The sequence below is a fragment of the Arachis duranensis genome, chromosome 10, assembly GCF_000817695.3.
Source record: "Arachis duranensis cultivar V14167 chromosome 10, aradu.V14167.gnm2.J7QH, whole genome shotgun sequence".
NCBI lineage: Eukaryota > Viridiplantae > Streptophyta > Magnoliopsida > Fabales > Fabaceae > Arachis > Arachis duranensis.
In genome coordinates this window covers 95,514,135-95,537,722 of record NC_029781.3, presented here as the reverse complement: position 1 = coordinate 95,537,722, position 23,588 = coordinate 95,514,135, and the positions used below count along the sequence as shown (strand labels likewise).

Here is a 23,588-nt window from a genome sequence, read left to right as displayed (position 1 = left end):
TGATATAATACACCTGAACAACAACAACTCAATTAAAAATAACAAAAAACCAGTAAAGTGTATATACACCCACACTTATAGCTAAAATACACCCAAAGAAGAATTGATCTACACCCGAGCGTCTGCTATAAATTCCAGGTAATTAAACAATGTTGAGCAATTTTTAAACTACACAATGCTATACAAATTACTGTAAATCAAATCTCAGGAACTTCGTTAGATTCAAATTCATAATCCACTTCGCCTGGATTCAGCACACAATCTGAGCTTGAAGGATCCATTATCTTCAAAACGAGTTCAAACTTTGATTTCAGAAAACAACAAATCAAAAGAGAAAACGAAGCTCGAGTTGCAGAGAGAGAAAAAGATAACGTAAACGAAGAACATACCAGTGAGAAAAGCAGAGGAAAAGATCGATGGAGAAGAATGAGGGAAGACGCGCGAGAAGAAGAACAAGCAAATCTCAAAATAACGAAAACGAAGAAGGAAACAAATATTTTAAATTTGGAAGTTAGATATACGCGGGATATTATATAGCGCGTGTAGTCAACGTACGTGGAGGGGCGCGTATTTTAACTTTATTGTTTAATAAACTTGTAAAGCATACAAGCCCTAATGGCTTGTATGCAGAGCTTTTCCGATGTAATATATATGACACTGCGTCAAGGTCCAATTATTTAATGTGAATAATGATAAAATAAATATTCAAATTTATTAATTGCAAACTGAAATCTTTTAGATTTTATAGTTACTAGATTTGATTTGTTCTGATTTAATTTAATATAAATATAATTATTTAATTTATTCTTTATTAAAAGTGATTGTGTGAAAATATTTGAGTGATTATTATTGTATTTTTTAAATTTAATTTCATTGCAAGAAATTCATGCATGACTTCTCCTAATTTCTAAAGTGTATGACTTTAACGTCACTATCTAAAGTGTGAAATAAGGAAGAAGATTAATTTTTTAATATATACTAATTAATAAATATAATTTAAAATAAGGTCTATTTTATTTTACTAGTTGTGTGATGCTTGTAGTTGTTAAACTTTACAATGGATGTACACGATTGAAAATGGAAATGAAGACAAAAAACTCGTTTAACAGAGTTGGGAGATTTGAATTGATTCACTTCATGCCTTAGCTGGACTCCACATTTTTTTATCTTTCTCCATCCTTTCAACTTTAACGTTGTTGCTATTGATTGTTGAGAGATCCTTATGCAGCATAAAAATAAAGATCTATGAAGAGATACTAGTTTAGGGTATGGATTGATAGTTTGTTGCAAATAAAAATCATTTGTCTGCGATGTGAATGTTCAATTTGAATGTTCCTCATTGCCATTGACTGTGGACTTCCATCAGATTTCAGTTGAAATAACTAACAAATTCAAACAGTTAATTTATTACTTGAAACTCATGGCAGAGCAGCATGGTAAGATCCAGTATTCTGAATTGGTTATCTACTTTAGTTTATTTATGCTCTAAAAGGAGAATGTAAGGGTGTATCCACTGTCGAATCATTTTGTGAGTTATGATTACAATACTTTACAATAGGTATAGAGGTACATAAACATAAACCCTTGTCTTCATATTTGAAAAACAAGCTGACTCTAGAAGAATGTCTTCTTTACAAGAGGTATAGTGATGTTCATGAGGCCTTTGACAACAAGATAGGAGGTAACCATGGTTAATACCTTGGGACATATTTGTCTTGCATGTTCATGCAATTTATACTGGAAGTGTTATTCAGTAAATTTAGAAATGTATTTGAATTTGGCTTGACAAGGTTAAAAATCTTTAGTTATTATCTCAGTATTCAAATCCCAGGGATGAGAAACTCCCTCTACATGTTTATCTTGGATGATCTTATTCAGCAGTTGCTGATTAGAAATACATTAATGAAAAAATGTTTATCTAGTTCTCTCTGCTTTGGCAAGTTGCCATGTCTATTGGTCCTTTGATGTGCCATAGTTTTTCTGGCATCCCTTGGGAAACAAGTAATTGTTTATATATTTTCCTTGCAGGCAAGTCTTTCGGAGGGAGAAAATGACAATAGTTTAACCAGGATTACCATTGCAGGTCTATGTTTAAGGTTTGTGTTATATGCTCTGTCCGAATAACTACTATTGAAAGGATTAAGTAATTAACTGATCTTGTTTTGCTCATGGGTCTTTCGTATTGTTTATCGGTGTTAATAGGACTTTAAGTTGAGCGGAGACTATATACAAACTAATCTAAAAGGATTTAATATAGGGTGTTTTGGTTTTAGTCCCTCAAAAAAATTTCTTGGCATTTGTTAGCACGCTTTTCCAATATTTGGTCATTAGTCCTGCTGTTCTAAACTTTGATCATTGTAAACTCCAATATTTGGTTTTGGTCCTTGTAAATATTTTATAAACCTTCTTTTAGATTTTATAATATCACCGCTTAATAGTGCTGGTCTAATAATAGAGACCAAAAACATAATGTTGGAACAAAACTCAGACCCAAAGAAAGAAAAGATTGAGGGACAAAGACCAAAATGACTTAGAGATATTAAAAATATCTTTAAGCCATCTGGGACAGGGTTGGGTGTCTTGCTTCTACTTGGTGCATCTTGGAGAGATTGAAAAGTTTTTATTGTTCTAAAGAATATTTTGTCATGCTAATCTTTGTATTGAGGATCTTTTGTCCTCCTCCTTGTTTGCATTATCCTTCTTCCCTGACATTAATATTTCTTCATTTAACATGGAAAAAAACGAAAAAGAACAGGAAAAACATATTAACCAATGTGAAAAATATTGGGAATGGGTGGTGGCCTGTGTGGCACATAAAACTTTTGTTGTTAGATATCCTTGGTTGGCTCTTGAGCAAATAATTTCATTCAGAATGGGAAACAAGAAAGCAAACTATTAGCAATGTGCCCTACTTGGTTGTTTTAGTCTGCGATAGTCATAATGATGGTTTCGTTTTTCCATGCTAACTGTTGAAATAATTTTCACTATTACTAAATTGTATATGTTTCTTGAAATGCAGTGACAAGTTTTCACACCTGCCATGTACGTTAGTGCAGCCATCTATGCATTCTGTTAAAAGAGGGTTTTTTCATGTGCTAGAATTTGGTAATGCTTTATTAATTTAATTTTGCAATACTGATAAGGATAATTTTGTTTCGGTGTTGTCTAGTAATGTGTTGTAAATTTATTGAAAAAGTTAGACAATGATAGCATAACATTTACTTAATATTTACTTAATAACAACGTCAACAACAACAACAAAGCCTTGTCCTACTAAACGGGAATTACTACAAGGATCAAATGACACCATTGTGCCTGTCACAAATGATGCCTGAACTCAGCCATATATTCCTTGCTTGATTAAATTTATTCAATCTCATTTTCTCATTGGGGGAACAAGATAAAGAGTCTCATTGTTTGAACGGCTCAGCTTCTGTATTTGGTATTCGTCTTGGTGGGGGAATGAACTATGCTGAAGGGTCTTTGTAAAGGCTTAGAAAAGTTACAAGCACGACCATTGGCAACAATTTTCAAGACAACACCTCCCATGTTGATAATTCAGAAGATAGTATGAAACAGTGTTACCTGATTTTTCATAGCCAAATATTTTCTATATGTTGTGATTTCATCTTTGTTCATGTTTTGTGTTTGTTTTCATAAATTGTTTGCTTATTAGTCAATTTTATGTCAGTTGGAAGTTTGAGCAAAGGGAAAGAAACCAGTTTTCCAAAATTGAAAAAGCCAGATAATGTGGATATAACCATAGAATTGAGGGAGATTCTATGATGCTAATTGTGATTGTCAGCATCCCACGGTTTCATGTGGTGTCAGGTTAAGAGAGTGGCACGTGCAAACTGTAGTTAAATGGGAGGTAATAGATTTTAGTTGTGGTTTCTGTTGTGATAAGGATATTTTATCACCCTTACGTGGATACCCATTTTTCATGATATGTAGTTTCTCAAGGATGACTTTATTTAATATGAAGTTAAAAATTTATCTCATATAGGTATATAAATAGAGGCATAAGCCTTTAACAATTACATACAAAAAAAACAATAGCAACACAAGCATCTTTATGTTGCAATCAAATACCCTTCTTCTTATATTATTACTACAATTCTTTCTCTTCTTTTATTTTATAAGTATTTTAAATTCTATCTTCTATTACTTTTTACATATTATATTAATAGCAATATTAATCATCTTTATTATATTGAGATAGTAACAATAAACAAATGCAATTCTCTTTCTCTTTATTTTTAATACTTTTTCTTATCTTTGTATATATATACACAATACAACATATAATATTATTATATATATATAAATATTATTGAGCTAATTATTTTAATACTAGAGTCTTCTATTTATACATCTTTATTTCATATATCTTTTACAACAGTTTCGTTGCTTTCGTTTTGATTTTTTGATGGAGAATGATTAATTAACCGTTAATCACATATAACTTTGTTAGGCAATGACTTTTATGAACAATATAAACAATGAATTTTAAAATTGACCTAATAAAATAAAAATATACTACACACCCAAATTATCCACTTAAATCTTAATATCAGAATAACTATCTGCACACTTAGTAAATTAAACATCAAATATTGTTCACATTATTTAATATTTTTATTATTTACCTATACTTTTCTAATAAAAAATTATGGATTGTTGCATAATGGACTGTTGGTGGTCCATGTGAAGTTGGCCAAGGATAATGAAAAATTAAAATTGCCCTAAAAAAACACTAAAGTGGCTAGCTGGGAATAAATCCGTTTTTTTCTCAACAAGTAATTAAAAAAAAAATCTCTCTTAAAAGTCCAAAAGCCTGCCTCATTAGGCGGAGTGGGTGGGCTGGCCCGGCCTGCTCTGCCTAGTGAGGCGATAGCGGATTGGCAAGCTAAGCTCGCTAAATCTCTTTTTTTTTATTATTAACTATTAAATAATATATATAATTTCATAATTATTTTAATAAATTTATAATTTCTAAAAGTATAAAAATATTATAGTTTTTATATTCACAAATATTAAAACCTTTGTAATTATAAATATCTAATAGATATAATTATAAACTAAGTTTTCATCCAAAATATAATTATAAATATTGTCTTTAAACCAAAATAAACATAATCTAAAACATAATTATAAATATTGTCTCCAAAGAAAAATAAACATAATCCAAAATACTCAATTTTTTTGAGTTGGGAAAAATTAGATTTTGACAAAAAAAATTACAAAAATACTCCCTTATAAAAAAAATACTAAGTCCAACGGAAAAGTCCGTTCCGCCCCACCAAAACCCACAGTTTAAGTGGTGCAGGTTAGACGAACTTTTACTATTTGACGGTCCTAATTTTTCAGCCTGACCAATCTTTTGTTATTAGGCGGATTTAGACTCTTTTACCACTCCTGTTGCAAGATGGTAGATCTCTAGCCCAAAAAATGTAAGTAAAGAAGATAGGTGTTGGCACACAACTTTCCAAAGTTTACAAGTAATTACAAAAAGCAACCCAAAAAATATTTGGGTCCAAAGAGTCCTCTGGACAGCAATTTACCTTTGCTAAAAAAGCTCAATCAAAAGATTGAATTAATGGAGAGTTTATTGAAACAATTACGAAATAAAACTTAAGACTCATTCATATTTGATATTTGTATGTAATTAGAATTTAAGGTTGTCTTTTTTTTTTATTGATATATTTTACATAGGTCACAATTCATTTTGTATATAGCAAAGAAGATCGTATTACTGAGTGTTGTATAAATAGTTAGAAATTAGGACTCTTTATTATTGTAAGAAAAATTTTGTTCAGCTAAGCCTATACTGCTAAATAACAATTTTGGTAGCTTGCCTTTATCTCATGAAAATTTTTTTGGGTGTTTTAATTTGTTCATATGTGTAATACTATATTCAAAAAATGTTTAATTAATATTTATTAAGTTAAAATGGTAGGAAATTAAAAAAAATTACATAAAAATTAAAAAATATCAATTTATGTCACAAACATCTAAAAAATGAAAATAACATTAATATATATAAACATATAAATAGAATGCAAATAAAATATTTTTTTATAAATAAATTAATTATATAAAATAAAATATAATTGATAAGACATAGTATTTATATGACATGGTTGTTGAAATAATAAATGAAAATAACATTACTTAATCATAAAAATGTGAGTTTTTTAAACTAAGATTTATATATATATATAGTATCATACCAATCGATTGAATATATAAAAAACTTTAATCACTTACAAATTTAAATCGATTGTATTATCATATCAATGGATTGAATAAGAAAATACCCTTGTTGTTTTGCAAAATTCAATCGACTGTGTAACAATTTCAATCGATTATTTTAAACCTCCAATCGATTGAATTTTGAAGAACCAAGAAATACGATTTTTTTAGCATTTACAAAAAAAACCCTCATTGATTCATATTGCAAAAATATTTATGAAAGTCACGATTAATGACAGATCTATTTTGTTGTTTTTATCTAATGGTTGATAAGCATTATAGATGAATAAAAAATAATAATTTATAAAATAGAAGATAGATTTAATAATTAAATAATATATAAAAAATTAAATTGTTGTTAAAATTAATTAAGGATTATTTAGCAATTATTAAAAAACTTAAAAAAACATGTTTTATTATTAGACAATTTAATAATCCAAATATTTTGAATCCAAGCCGAATGATTTTGAGCGCGTCTACATTGGCCTTCATGACTTGGTAAGTTTCTTCGGGAACAAGATTTTCGTGGTTCTTCTTGCGGGACAGGATGACTGTACCGGAAAATTCAGTGTCAACGGAGACAAATCGATATTTATCGATTAGGCTGCTTATGGTTCGGAACTCTCGGAGTCGCTCCACAAACCTTGGCTGACCAACATAATAAAATGGCAGAAAACCATCAACAATAGGTGGTGGCATCAGAAAAATTATCGGTGGTTGTTAAAGTTGTTCTCGTACATCGTCTACCCTGATCATTGTTGTATATATGGTCGCCATGCTCTTTTTAACTTAACCCTGGAAAGCAACTAAATAAATTCTTAGAAACTGAAGAAAAAAATAGAATAAAGGAATGTAAATTGTGTGCTATGTAAATAGGGGTATAAGTAAGAAAAAGGAGTTTTTTGCTGTGATGTGGTTTGTGTGAAAGAGTAAGAATGAGATGATAGGTGATGCCTTCTACTAGCTATTTAGGATTTTGCTATAACCTTTTATTCATTTCGAAAAAGTCCAGCAATCCAGTTAATTAGAGTTAATTAGAATAAAAATTGTTCCAAAAATAAAAATCAATGTAATGTATATTACAGTGCACCAAGTTTCAATTGTTTAATGTAAACAATGACAAATTGATCTTTTTAGATTTTACACTTGTTAAACTTGATTTATTTTGATTTAATTTAATACAAATATTATTATTTGATCTATTCTAATATTAAAGACAATTGTGTAAGAATATTTGAATGATTATTATTCTATTTATTAAATTTAACTTAAAATAAAATTTAATTTCACCTCAAAAAATTTATATATGACTTCTCTTCATTTCTAAAGTATATGATTTTGACGCCAGCGTCTAAATTGTGGAATAAGGAAGAAGAGGAGAAGTTCATAAGGAAAGGAGAAAGTTCACATAGCAACATCAGCAATTGGTCTTCTCCTAAGGTCGCTAAATCCATCACCACTTGAGCAGGGGTTTTCTGGCCTTCAAACACTTGCAAATTTCTAGCTTTCCATATTTCCCAACAAAGCACCGCAAATGAGCCTATAGCTTCATCTCCTCCACCTCCTTTTCCGGCGACCCTCAGAATTTGTTGCCAAGTCACAAAAGGGGATCATGGGGCAGTGAGGCTCCTCTCGCCAAACTTCCCGGGCTGGACCGCAATTTCTCAGGTAGTGGATGATTGCATCTGGGACACAACGGTGACGTCGACGGAAACTGTTGGTGCAAGAGGCTTAATACAGGTAACTTTTCGTGCACTGCTCGGTATTTTCAGCCTTCAGGTTCTTCTCCAAATGTTTGGATTTTGCATAATTTCAAGAAGTTGATCAATTGGGACAAGTGAGAAACTATAGCAATCAGATAATCCGAGGCTACATCATACTGCTTTTTCGAATTCAAGGCCCAAATAACAAATAAGAGAGTCATTACCACCATCATTCAATTTGAGAGAAAGTATTCTAGCACTAATATCAGCAGGGAAGGTTGTCTCGATTAACTCTCTATTCCATCTTCGCTCCAAAGTGATTAAGTCCTTAACTCAATTGATGCTTGTGGCTGTATTGCTGTTGGTTGGTTATTGCTGTTGATATGAAATGGGTGACCATGAAAAAAAAAATACCCTTCACATTTGATCCATTCCTGAAAAAAAAAAGTGAAAAAGGAAATGAAATAAAAAATTAGGAAACACAAGAAGTATATTTTATGTGTCTCAAGTATCAACAACAATTTCATAGCTGAAGGTATCAAGTGTGACACCTATACATGCATGGAAGTATTTCAACCTTGACATGTTTTGTAATAATCCATTGCTTGGTATTCTTTGACCTTACACCTTCTTACACCTTGATAATGCAAACCAAATCTTTATTATTATATCATGCACTAAAATTAAATAATCTTGGTCCATCATGCAACTTAATATGCTCACTTATTCGAAAGGAAATATGCTACATAACTATACAATAAAGTAAAGTAATCTAATTGAAAAAAAAAACGAAAAAATAAAAAATATATTAACACTTCATTTGAAAATGGACTCTCTGTATCGGCACGCGATTTAATGCTTCAAAGTTATATGGAGTTTCAACACTCTTTAATCAAAGTTAAGAAAAAGTTGATATTTTTTTTGTTTGCAGCACGGTGTCTATTAGGCTAGAAGTCCAATGACTAATCTCTCGGGGTACTGTAGAGGCACACAAAGACTATTATAAAATTATCACAAAAACAAAAGTAAAGTCAAAAAATTGGAAAGACGAATACCACCAAAAAAAAATTAGGAAAGACAAAAAATATTTGAATTAGATAAATTTTAAAAAACTAAAATATCTTTTAATTTTAAAAAGAGTAAAATACAATTTTAGTTAATTTAAAAAAAAAACAAAATTACTCTTTTAAAATTACAGTTGTTTGATTGATTTAAAAATAAAAAAAAAAACAAAATTATCTCCTTTTATTGATTCATTCTAAAATAACTATTTAAAGATTAATTAAAAAGACAAAAATGTTCTTTTAGTATTAATAATGTTTAAATGTATTAAAAATTAAATATTTAAATTTAATATTAAAAAAACTAAAATATTCTATTTAGGGTTAATTTTGAAAAGATTAAAATATCTATTTAATATTAATATTGTGCTTTTGAGAATATAAGATCATAGCTTCGGTTCATTTTTTTAGATATTGGATAAAAATTGGTGTAATCCTTTAATATTGAAAGTTACAGTATTTTACAAAATTCTGGGGCCGTAAAATTCGCAGAGTGCGAATTGTCAGATCAGACTTTTTTTAATTTATAAAGACAATATACACAGATTGTCTATTATATTATTTTAATATTAAATTACAATATACAGACTGCGTATTGTATTAGATACACAGACTGCATATTATAGATATATAGACTGCATATTGTACTTACATAAAACAGCGCCCTTAGAATACTGTAAAACCCCTTTTTTAATAATATTAGCGTAAAATACTATTCACTCTTCAATATTAAAATAAAAAATCCCATAGCTTCTTTCACAAAATCAATTTTTTCCTTGTAGTAAATCTACCTTACCTTCCTGATTTGACCAGGTGCACTAACTTTATAGTTTGGATCATGATTAAGTTCAATATTTTAAATTCTTCTATCTGTAAGTGTGAACAATTTTTTTTTAAAAAAAAAAAACACAAAATTTTACCAATTTCACATGTATTTCTTCAATCTGAAAATACACAAAATTTACCTAACCGTTTTTAAATTTCTCATTGAAATTTTGCATACATCAATTGTAGTGTTATGGTTAAATTAATACTCCAAATCTTAAACAAATATTATTAATGAAATCAACTCCGTATAAAAGGTTAACTTTCGATCAGAAAATGAGACAACCGAGAGAAAGTAGCGACGTAGTGGCGGCACGACGTCAATGCAGGCGGCGTGAGCGGTGAAGGCGACACAATGAAGAAGTGATTATGAAAAATCTTACAAGCAACCTTCTTTCTCTTGTAAATGACAGCAACAAGCAAAAACAAAGCTTAAAATTATATATTTTTAGATGAAAGGGAAGAAGCAAAATAAGTATGAAAGGGTATAATGGAGAGAGTAAGTATGGCGAGACAGAGAAAAAAGCAAAGTGGTGGGGTGGGACAGCGTGGCTGTGGCGAAGTGGCGTGATAGTGGGACTGAAAGTGAGAGGAGAGGGAGAGAAACCTTCCACTGAAAAATCACCCAAAAATTATAACAACCTAGCAAGCTGCAACAATGACTGAAATGGTAGTTTTTACCTTTATGATAAAATAAAGAAAAAAATTAAAAGAAAAAGATTAAAATAATTTTTTTATTTTGATTTTTTTATTATTTTTTGGATTATATATTATGGAATTTTAAAACTCCAAACATTTAGAGAGTATTGTAACATCCACCTAATATCTCAACTATTCTTCATTTCAAATTGTAGGTTCCAACATTCATCTGTGAACTTCTTTTATTTTCTTTCCTCAACTACACATTTATCCAGGTACCACGTTAGCATTTTTATATGCTAATTTTTTCTCCAATTTATACACTCAAGTATTCATTCTTCGCAATCGTTCAACAAAAAAAAGGGTAGTAGAATTTTGAATCTCATTACTATAAAAGATTCAAACGTCAACAAAATTAATCATAAAAGAAACTAATTTTATGCTCATAAAAATGAATTAAATAGAAAATTCGTAACTCTAAAATATTACCGTCCGAATAACATTTTCGACGGTAACGTCAATAGTAATATTTTGAGGAAAAAAAGAAATTTTTGGCGCGCCCACTACTGTCGAATTTACCGACAATAACAATGTTTAGTGAAATAATGCGTTTTAGACACACGCAAACGTTACTGTCGGATTAATCTGATGGTGAATCCGATGGTAACAGTGCCCTAACGAAAGCGCGAACGTCGTCTCCTCCATTTTGAATTTTACACTCTCTCTCTTCATCTCCACCCACTCTCTCTCATCACCACCACCACCTCCGTTCCCTATCCGCTCTCATCGCTGCCGAGAGCACTGCCGTCATCACCCCCTCTTTGTTATCGCCACCACCGTCTGCCGTCACCACCATCTGTCGTTACCATCATTTGCCGCCACAGCAACTTTGACAACCATCACTACAACATTCACGACTTTTTTTTATTTCTGTTGTTCTTCATTACAGGTTCAATGAACAACTCTTTTTCAATTCATTTAATTTTTGTTTAATGTAGTTTAGGTTTGAGTCGAATTTCAATTTTAATTTTGAATCGGTTTTAAAGTTAGTTCAATTTAGTTTTCTAATTTTAGTGGATTTAGTTGATTAAGTTAGGTTTTGAATAGTTGAAGTGTTTGGAATTGTCTAATTGTGTTAATTGTTATGTTGATGACTGTTTTGCTGAGAATATTTGATAATTGTTTAATTTTAGTTTAGGTTTGAGTAGAATATTAGAATTAGAATTTTAATTTTGAATCAGTTTCAAAGTTAGTCCAGTTTAATTTTCTAATCTTAGTGTATTTAGGTTGATTAAGTTATGTTTGATTCAATACATTAAATTTTAAATGCTTAAAGTGTTTGGGATTGTTTAATTATATTAATTGTTGTGTTGATGACTAATCTTAGTGTATTTAGGTTGATTAAGTTATGTTTGATTCAATACATTAAATTTTAAATGCTTGAAATGTTTAGGATTGTTTAATTGTATTAATTGTTGCGTTGATGACTGTTTTGCTGGAAATTATTGCTAAAATTGTTTGATAATTTTAAATGCTTGAATTGTTTGCTAAAATAAGGGTTAACTACCAAAAACGCCCCCAAATTATTCAAACGCTGATAAAAATGCACCCGAATTTTACTATCGACAAAAATGCCTTTAAATAATTTAAAACACAACAATAATACCCAATAGTAAATATATATTTTTAAAAAATACATTAGAGATTGAATTTTGATGTAATTTTTTGCAAGTATGATTATAAAAATAAGATATTATTATACATAAAAATTGGTGATTTTTCTTTAAGTATATATATTTTTATAATATTTTTTGTTAACAACCAATAATACATTTAAAAAATCACAAAACAATATATACATAACAAAAAATCACTAAATTTTAAGAATAATAATATCTCATTTTTATAATCATGCTTGCAAAAAATTACATCAAAATTCAATATCTAATGTATTTTTCGAGAAATACATATTTAATGTTAGTTTTTTTGCAAGATTATTTAACATTAAATATGTATTTCTCAAAAAATACATTAGAGATTGAATTTTGATCCAATTTTTTTTAAATATAATTAAAAAAATAAGGTACTATTATCTTTAAAATTTAGTGATTTTTTGTTGAGTATATTATTTTTTGTAATTTTTTTGTTAACAACTAATAATACTTTTAAAAAATCACAAAAAAATATATACTTAGAAAAAAATCACCAAATTTTAATAATAGTAATATCTCATTTTTTAATTATGTTTGTAAAAAATCACATCAAAATTCAATGTCTAAGATATTTTTTGTAAATATATATTTACTATTGAGTATTGTTGTTGTGCTTTTAAATTATTCAAAAATATTTTTGTCGATAATAAAATTCAGGAACATTTTTATCGGCGTTTGAATAATTCGAGGATGTTTTTGCTAGTTAACCCTTATTTTTAATATATGTTTTATATTTTATAATTTTATTTTATTATTTTCCATAAAAAATTATGTTGGTGCCTCCATGTGAGGGGTACGTGATCATTGTGGATTTCTTTATTATTTACCAATGGACTGTCATGCCATTTGGACTAAAGGTAGCCCCATCATTATTCCAAAAGACTATGATCAGAATCTTTGAGCCCATACTCCACTCAGCTCTCATCTACATAGATGACATCCTACTATTCTCAAAGAACGGCCCAACTCATCAGGCCCTTCTGACTCAGTTTACTGAAATTGTAGAAAAATATGGAATAATGTTATCTCAAAAGAAAAGCCTTATTGGTCAGGCCCAAGTTGATTTTTTGGGAATGACTTTCAATAATGGTTTCTTCCAGCCTGGAGAGCACATCTCAAAGGAACTGTTAAACTTCCCTGATAATCACCTGACAACAAAGCAGGTCCAACAGTTCTTAGGCATCATCAATTACATCCGTGACTTTCTTCCGGATGTAACAAGACACACAAGCCAGTTGTCAAAGCTACTAAAAAAGCAACCCCCACCATAGGGCCCTGAACAGACGACAGCTGTCAAGCACCTGAAAGAAGTAGCACAGAAACCCCCACCATTGAAGATTCCTAGCAATGGACAACGCATCCTGCAAACTGATGCTAGTGATAACTACTGGGGAGCAGTTCTCCTTGAAGAGATTGATGGAACAAGACACTACAGTGCGCATGCTAGCGGACAGTTCAAGGAGTCAGAGAAACACTACCATGCTACATACAAGGAGATTCTTGCAGTCAAAAGAGGAATCGAGAAGTTCAGCTTTCACTTGAGTGCATATCATTTCATTGTAGAAATGGACAATACGTCCTTTCCGTCCATGCTGGATACCAAAGGGAAGATACTACCAAACTCACAACTCCTAAGATGGAAAGATTGGTTTTCACGCTATAAATTCACAGTAAAACACATCAAGGGAAACCACAACACCATAGCTGACTACCTTTCCAGACCAACCAAAGAACTTCCACCCAAAGTTCTTCACATCTTAGCCATGAATAGAGCTTCACCACCAACCTTCCCTCTTCCAGACTGCCCTCAAGACCACAAGTTCTATAGAAGGGAACCTGGACCGTTTCCTTTTTCCCTTCGACCTAGGACTGCTGCTGAGGTCAAGACCCTAGCTGAAGAATGCCTGTTTTACTGGTTACACAGGCTCCTCCTTGTTACCCAAATTACAACAAAACCTCAACATTTTCACCCGAAAACACCTTATCATATCATACCCATCATCAAAGGTGAAATTCCTGAAGAAATGCTGTGGTTCATGTGGGCGCTCACTGTTCAGTATGATTGCGCCATCATAGTTCCTGGAATTGCCATGTACAGGTTCCTCTGTGACAAAAGTTTCTCAGGAACAAATCTTGAGAAACTTCTCAAGATGTTTGCACCGATTCCTTTTTGGAGAGGAAAACTTTTCAGTGCACTAACAGACCATGACGTTTGGAACCTCCCTGATAAGCTGAGACACAGGTTTTATTATGCCTTTGTCTTAAGAAGGCTATTTCCTTATCGTAATGAGATCCTTTACACCAGAAATAACTTTAACATTGTTGGTTATTCAAAGATATGGCCAACAGATGAGAAACACTGTCTCAACAATCTGGCCAAACATCTCACCTTCCACAACAATCCTAATGTTGATGTACTCACAGGATCCATTGAAGGACTCTCACTCTCATCAGAAGAGGAAGCCTCCTCTTCCAGGACTATACAAGAAGAATTAAGCGAGTTCCAAGCCAACTTTCTTGCTTCATCTGTGACTTATCCTACCCCGCCACTTCACCAGAATGAACACCCATGGAATTCTCCTCTTATAGATCAAGCCACGTATGGCTATGGAAGCATTGAAGATGAAGAACCATGATCAAAGGTCTATCCACTACTGCCAATTCCAACATATGTGGATGCTGGGATTGAAGATGGTGATACTGAGGATCAATACACAGAAGGACCACATGACCTTGTGGATGACATTGATGAACATGAGCCCATTACGAAATACAGTTCGTGAAGAATGGGACCCAGCAACAATCATGATGTCCAGAAGTAATTATGGTATTTTGTCTTTTATAATCATGAAAAATATGGTGTGACATAAAGTAAGTTTGTCCTTTTATAAAAAGGAATGATGTGAGATAAAGTTGTCATAATGTAACCAGAGATAAGATTCCTTCTTATCTCTTAGTAGTCTCTTAGTAGTGCAGTGTGTCTGTATTTGAGTAGTTTGCTTAAAGTTGTTTGTCTTGTTGTAATGATGGATAAGATTCTTTCTTATCCTCCACTACCCAAGAGCCTCTATATATAGAGTGCTCTCCCATTGTAAAAATCAGAACTTGATCTTTCAATATAACCATTGTAAAATATTCACCATGAATACTCTCTAAATCTCTCTCTCTCTGAAATCTTGAGTCTCCAATATGCTTATCTTTGCTTACTAGTTTCACGTATGCTCTAGGCTTGCCTCGTTCTTGAGGACCCTGCCTATCAGAAATGAAATTGATCCGATCCATGAGAAGTTCCAGTATTGGAAAGAAAGAACATATCGGCATCCATGACGCTCTTGTCATAAGGTCCCTTGAATCCCCAATTGAGATGAGTTTAGTGGGAAATCGGGATAGAGATGACAGGAGGCATTGGTCTCTTGGTATGTTCTTTCAGAAGTACGTCTGGATGCACCCCGTGGTATCAGAGCCTAATGAACCAAAGCAAAGAGAAGGTATATTGGAGATAATGGAGAGTAAGAGAGAATTTGAAATATTCATGTCAAACCCTGAATCTAGTCAACCTATCTTTCATAATACAGAGCTTTCTCTTGATCGTTTACCACCATCTGTCCATAAAACCCTATCCAGTAAGATAGAAAACCTTGTCGAAATCACCCATATACCAGAAGACTCAAAAATCCCTGCTACCCAACAACCTCTCATAAATCCATACTCTTTCTACCACCGAAAAAAGCAGTTTAGCATTCGCCACCTCATAAGAAGAGAATCGTCACCTCTTGTTAAGGAAGTGATTCAAACTTCCCGTTTACAACAGTGTGGTCTTCAAGCCACCTCTGCAGAACAGTATGTTACGATTGAGATCCCTCAAGAACTCATTCGTGAATACTTGTCACAAGGATATACTCACCTACACCTTGGAGCTATAAGGATGATTCTGACCTTACATGGCAGAAAAGGACTACCTGTTACCGCAAAGATTGCACTTTTAGATACCACCTTCAAGGAATACCAACATGCGCTTATTGGAGCACTTGTATCCACTCTCACTAATGGGAGTGTGATTCTTACAATCTCGCCAGATTTCACCATCAGGCTTACAGATCCGACCCTTTCCCAAAGGATCCGGATACAAATTCAGTTGATTGGTGTTACACAAGACACCAGTGCTGAACAGGCAACACTCCATCACCAGGTGTTGTACAGAATCCAAGATCACGCTTTGGATCTAAACCTTCCAAACACGACCCATGATGCTCTTTTGATGTTCACAGACAAGAACCATGGTCCGGCCATAGTTAACATTCCAAGGATGATTCCTCCAGATGAGCTTGCGGCTATAGTGCCACTAGAATGGATTACTAACTATGAGAGAGCTTTTCTACAAAGCACTCCTGATGTCCAAACAACATCACCACCAGTGGTCACGCGAGAGACTGACGGAACAGTCAGAACGGTTTTTCAAAGGCCAGGAACAGAAGGACGACCATCCTTTTCCAGACAATCATCTTCCAGGAGGATCTATATGATCTCTCCTCTCACTGTTCAACATGCCAGTGATCAAGATGATCCCCCAATTCACTACTATGAAGAAGGAAAGCCAGTCTATGTCTCACACGTCAATGGCCATTTCATATGGGATGTTGATCACAATATGTGTGACTCAGATTGCGACTGCGATGCTTGGGGAGAATCAGAAGATGAGGACTACTATAAAAAGAAGAAGTCCAAGAAGAACAGGAAGCAGAGCTGTACTGCTCCTCCAAAGTTCTACCCACCAGATGAACCTGAGGAACCACCAAGGTTTTATCTAAGGAAGAAGAAAAAGAAGATCCTTAGGCCCCAGTTCTCAGATCCTATTGCTGTACCATGCATAGCAACTCTCAAACCTTATGAACAAGAGTTTCCTCCTCTACAGGTTTCCACTGACAGTCAAAGGATTACTCGACGGCCATACATAGCCCCAAAAGGAGTAACTCCACAAGGAGTCCAGTCAACTTCACCTCAAGATGAGGTCCTGAATTGGCAAACGGAAAATGCTGTTAGCCAAAACAAAGTCCTGCTGAGAATCGATCACACCTTGGAAACACTCGTTGAGAAGACAGACAACCTGTCCTCACAAGTGTACTCAGTCCAAACACAAGTTGATGAGCTAAAAAATAGACTGACCATACAAGCCCAAAAACTTGACCAAGACTTAAAGACCTACATCCAAACCCATTACTTTGGCCCAGATTTCCAAAAGAAAGACCAAGAGCTCACCCGTATTAAAGCCCAAATTAGACAAATCGAACAAGACCAAGCCAGACAACCCAAGCCACAAGCTTTGGCCACAGACCCATTAGCCTTATATCCACCACAGTATCCCATGTACACACCCACTTACATTCCTCCACAGCAGCCAACCATAAATGAACCTGACTATGACAACATCTTTAAAACCCATTACCATCTTGCCCGACGACTTCACACAAAGCCTAAGCCACACCCGGTTCAACCTACAGGACCTTCACAAAAAAGGATGCATAATCCACCATGGCCAGAAAGAGAATTTCTCAGAGGAGAAATCTCTGGAGAAAAAACTGAGACAATTTCCAAAGGAAAAGAAGAAGAGGTACCAGAAAAGAGGACAATCGGAATGATCAGTGCAGACATCACTTCAAGTGATTCGTTTGAAGAAGTAACGTCTGACTCATCAGACTTTTCGGTTGAAGAATCATCTGAGGAAGACCAAATTGCAGATCTTTCTGCAATAGCAATGGTTGATCAGGCTAACCCAACCTCAGAAGAAGAAGGAGAAGGAATAGTCATAGAAGAAGAAGATGATGATCTCCCACAAACTAAGTCCACTCGGGTGAAAGCAGACAACCATTATTTCACCTTTGATAACCTTCCTCCTCACAAATACAGAGAAAGGTTGAATGATTTTGGAGCCTGGATTGATACCAAGATGTCCAGCCCTAATGCAGATATCCAGCAAGTACTTTCTGAGTTCCTAGGAGACATTGGGATTATCCAGCAGAGAAATTCCCAAGAATACTATGAGATGAAATGCTGTTCACTTAATAAGAAAGATCTGGAAAAACATTTCAAAAGAATGCATGCCAAATACTACCCTCTTGGAGGACAGAGCAATTCAACGCTTAAAGAAGTATATCTTGCTTCACTCCCAAAGGAGCTCCTACCGGAGATACGAAGAACAATGGCCATCTACCAGAAGGATATTCCAACGATAACCTTCGGAGAAATCTATCAATTGGCTCTAGCAGCTCTTGACAAGCTCTGCAACCAGCAAGACTTGTTCAAACAGCTAGCCAAGAATTCCCTTAAACTAAAAGGAGCATGCAACAAGTCTTATCTGCAGATCAAATGCAAGGATAAAGACTCATGTGATTGCCACACAAAAAAGAAGCACCACTACAGAAGAACCAGACGATCAAATTTCGATCAAAGCCATTTTGAAAGAAGAAGAAAGTTCAAAGGAAAGAAACGGTTCTTCAGAAAAAAGACTTTCAAGGACAAGCGAACTAACAAATGCTTTCTTTGTGGACAAACTGGGCACTTTGCCAAAAAATGTCCCAATAAGAAGCAGACAAGCAAAAGGGAAATCAAGATGCTTCAATCTCTACAAGATGCTGTCTTAACCCGAGATGATGAAGATCTTGAATCGATCCTTGAAGAACAGTCAGAAGCAGATGAGTACACGAAGTACATGCTTCATGATCCTGAAGATAGTTCTTCTGATGATGACTATAGACCAATCCACTGTATGACACCTGCTCCGCCTCAACAGTGGATGTCAGAAGGAGGATGTCTAGGAAGCTTAGGTTCCAAAAGGATTGATGGAATCCAACGACCCCACTTTAAACTCAAACTTTTGGCGTCCAGGTATGATGTGCCAAAAAAGGTCGTAGCACTGCTTGATACAGGATCTTGTGCAACTGTAGTCAGGCCCAATCTGTTACCTGATGAAATTTGGGCTCCTCATGACAAAACCTACATAACAGCCAGCCAAGGAAGATTTACTATTGACCATATTTCTAGAGGAAATGTTGGACTACAAATATTTCCTGAAATGGTGATTTGGCTGAAGGTTCTGGGAAGCTACCTCCCTGAGAAAGATGTACTGTTTGGTTTTGATGCATATTACCAAACGCAAGGGATGTCAATATGGCCTGAAGGTCTGAAATTCAAAAGGAAGTTCTTGCCATTTCTCGAAAACGGAGGCATTTATGAAATTAGCAAGGCTCCTCCAGACTATGAGGCTATCCAGAACAGGTTACTAAAAGCTTGTTGTGACAGTCATGACAAGTTTGATCACCCTCTTCCTTTATGGAAGAATCAAGAGTTCTTCATTCAATTGCCCTTCAAGAAGAATGAAGACATCAACCCTACCAAGGCAACCCATTCAGGAATGAATCCTGAAGATCTGAAGTTAGCAAAAGAAGAATGCGCTTCGTTACTGAAGCAAGGTTTAATTGAACCAACAACTTTCAACTGGGCATGCCAAGCATTCTACGTGGAGAAGAGGTCTGAACAGATCAGAGGAAAGAAGAGATTGGTGATTGATTACAAACCCTTAAACCTCTTCTTACAAGATGATAAGTTTCCACTACCAAGGATTGACGCCATAACCCCTCGGCTTAGTGAAGCTAAACTTTTCAGTAAGTTTGACCTCAAAGCAGGATTTTGGCAATTGGGTATCCACCCCAAAGACAGATATAAAACGGGCTTTTGCATACCTGATGCTCAGTACCAATGGACTGTCATGCCATTTGGACTAAAGGTAGCCCCATCACGGGGTGCATCCAGACGTACTTCTGAAAGAACATACCAAGAGACCAATGCCTCCTGTCATCTCTATCCCGATTTCCCACTAAACTCATCTCGATTGGGGATTCAAGGGACCTTATGACAAGAGCGTCATGGATGCCGATATGTTCTTTCTTTCCAATACTGGAACTTCTCATGGATCAGATCAGTTTCATTTCTGATAGGCAGGGTCCTCAAGAACGAGGCAAGCCTAGAGCATACGTGAAACTAGTAAGCAAAGATAAGCATATTGGAGACTCAAGATTTCAGAGAGAGAGAGATTTAGAGAGTATTCATGGTGAATATTTTACAATGGTTATATTGAAAGATCAAGTTCTGATTTTTTTACAATGGGAGAGCACTCTATATATAGAGGCTCTTGGGTAGTGGAGGATAAGAAAGAATCTTATCCATCATTACAACAGGACAAACAACTTTAAGCAAGCTATTTAAATACAGACACGTGGACTGCAATACTAAGAGATAAGAAGGAACCTTATCTCTGGTTACATCATGACAACTTTATCTCACATCACTCCTTTTGATAAAAGGACAAACTTACTTTATGTCACACCATATTTTACATGATTACAAAAGACAAAATACCATAATTACTTCTGGACATCATGATTGTTGCTGGGTCCCATTCTTCACGAACTGTATTTCGTAATGGGCTCATGTTCATCAATGTCATCCACAAGGTCATGTGGTCCTTCTGTGTATTGATCCTCAGTATCACCATCTTCAATCCCAGCATCCACATATGTTGGACTTGGCAGTAGTGGATAGACCCTTGATCCTGATTCTTCGTCTTCAATGCTTCCATAGCCATACGTGGCTTGATCTACAAGAGGAGAATTCCATGGGTGTTCATTCTGGTGAAGTGGCGGGGTAGGATAAGTCACAGATGAAGCAAGAAAGTTGGCTTGGAACTCGCTTAATTCTTCTTGTATAGTCCTGGAAGAGGAGGCTTCCTCTTCTGATAAGAGTGAGAGTCCTTCAATGGATCCTGTGAGTACATCAACATTAGGATTGTTGTGGAAGGTGAGATGTTTGGCCAGATTGTTGAGACAGTGTTTCTCATCTGTTGGCCATATCTTTGAATAACCAACAATGTTAAAGTTATTTCTGGTGTAAAGGATCTCATTACGATAAGCAAATAGCCTTCTTAAGACAAAGGCATAATAAAACCTGTGTCTTAGCTTATCAGGGAGGTTCCAAACGTCATGGTCTGTAGTGCACTGAAAAGTTTTCCTCTCCAAAAAGGAATTGGTGCAAACATCTTGAGAAGTTTCTCAAGATTTGTTCCTGAGAAGCTTTTGTCACAAAGTAACCTGTACATAGCAATTCCAGGAACTATGATGGCGCAATCATACTGAACAGTGAGCGCCCACATGAACCACAGCATTTCTTCAGGAATTTCACCTTTGATGATGGGTATGATATGATAAGGTGTTTTTGGGTGAAAATGTTGAGGTTTTGCTGTGATTTGGGTAACAAGGAGGAGCCTGTGTAACCAGTAAAACAGGCATTCTTCAGCTAGGGTCTTGACCTCAGCAGCAGTCCTAGGTCGAAGGGAAAAAGGAAACGGTCCAGGTTCTCTTCTATAGAACTTGTGGTCTTGAGGGCAGTCTGGAAGAGGGAAGGTTGGTGGTGAAGCTCTGTTCATGGCTAAGATGTGAAGAACTTTGGGTGGAGGTTCTTTGGTTGGTCTGGAAAGGTAGTCAGCTATGGTGTTGTGGTTTCCCTTGATGTGTTTTACTGTGAATTTATAGCGTGAAAACCAATCTTTCCATCTTAGGAGTTGTGAGTTTGGTAGTATCTTCCCTTTGGTTTCCAGCATGGACGGAAAAGATGTATTGTCCATTTCCACAATGAAGTGATATGCACTCAAGTGAAAGCTGAACTTCTCGATTCCTTTTTTGACTGCAAGAATCTCCTTGTATGTAGCATGGTAGTGTTTCTCTGACTCCTTGAACTGTCCGCTAGCATGCGCACAGTAGTGTCTTGTTCCATCAATCTCTTCAAGGAGAACAGCTCCCCAGTAGTTATCACTAGCATCAGTTTGCAGGATGCGTTGTCCATTGCTAGGAATCTTCAATGGTGGGGGTTTCTGTGCTACTTCTTTCAGGTGCTTGACAGCTGTCGTCTGTTCAGGGCCCCATGGTGGGGGTTGCTTTTTTAGTAGCTTTGACAACTGGCTTGTGTGTCTTGTTACATCCGGAAGAAAGTCACGGATGTAATTGATGATGCCTAAGAACTGTTGGACCTGCTTTGTTGTCAGGTGTTATCAGGGAAGTTTAACAGTTCCTTTGAGATGTGCTCTCCAGGCTGGAAGAAACCATTATTGAAAGTCATTCCCAAAAAATCAACTTGGGCCTGACCAATAAGGCTTTTCTTTTAAGATAATATTATTCCATATTTTTCTACAATTTCAGTAAACTGAGTCAGAAGGGCCTGATGAGTTGGGCCGTTCTTTGAGAATAGTAGGATGTCATCTATGTAGATGAGAGCTGAGTGGAGTATGGGCTCAAAGATTCTGATCATAGTCTTTTGGAATAATGATGGGGCTACCTTTAGTCCAAATGGTATGACAGTCCATTGGTACTGAGCATCAGGTATGCAAAAGCCCGTTTTATATCTGTCTTTGGGGTGGATACCCAATTGCCAAAATCCTGCTTTGAGGTCAAACTTACTAAAAAGTTTAGCTTCACTAAGCCGAGGGGTTATGGCGTCAATCCTTGGTAGTGGAAACTTATCATCTTGTAAGAAGAGGTTTAAGGGTTTGTAATCAATCACCAATCTCTTCTTTCCTCTGATCTGTTCAGACCTCTTCTCCACGTAGAATGCTTGGCATGCCCAGTTGGAAGTTGTTGGTTCAATTAAACCTTGCTTCAGTAACGAAGCGCATTCTTCTTTTGCTAACTTCAGATCTTCATGATTCATTCCTGAATGGGTTGCCTTGGTAGGGTTGATGTCTTCATTCTTCTTGAAGGGCAATTGAATGAAGAATTCTTGATTCTTCCATAAAGGAAGAGGGTGATCAAACTTGTCATGACTGTCACAACAAGCTTTTAGTAACCTGTTCTGGATAGCCTCATAGTCTGGAGGAGCCTTGCTAATTTCATAAATGCCTCCGTTTTCGAGAAATGGCAAGAACTTCCTTTTGAATTTCAGACCTTCAGGCCATATTGACACCCCCTTCGTTTGGTAATATGCATCAAAACCAAACAGTACATCTTTCTCAGGGAGGTAGCTTCCTAGAACCTTCAGCCAAATCACCATTTCAGGAAATATTTGTAGCCCAACATTTCCTCTAGAAATATGGTCAATGGTAAATCTTCCTTGGCTGGCTGTTGTGTAGATCTTGTCATGAGGAGCCCAAATCTCATCAGGTAACAGATTGGGCCTGACTACAGTTGCACAAGATCCTGTATCAAGCAGTGCTACGACCTTTTTTGGCACATCATACCTGGACGCCAAAAGTTTGAGTTTAAAGTGGGGTCGTTGGATTCCATCAATTTTTTTGGAACCTAAGCTTCCTAGACATCCTCCTTCTGTCATCCACTGTTGAGGCGGAGCAGGTG

General features: G+C 35.0%; 1 long non-coding RNA gene across 1 annotated transcript; it reads left to right on the top strand.

Annotated features, from left to right (window-relative positions):
- Positions 1 to 1,312: 1,312 nt before the first annotated feature.
- On the top strand, positions 1,313 to 3,081 carry LOC127742556 (uncharacterized). Its single transcript, XR_008003898.1, has 3 exons — positions 1,313 to 1,436; positions 2,029 to 2,096; positions 3,020 to 3,081. It is a non-coding gene; the product is annotated as an uncharacterized LOC127742556 (long non-coding RNA).
- The last annotated feature ends 20,507 nt before the right edge of the window (positions 3,082 to 23,588 follow it).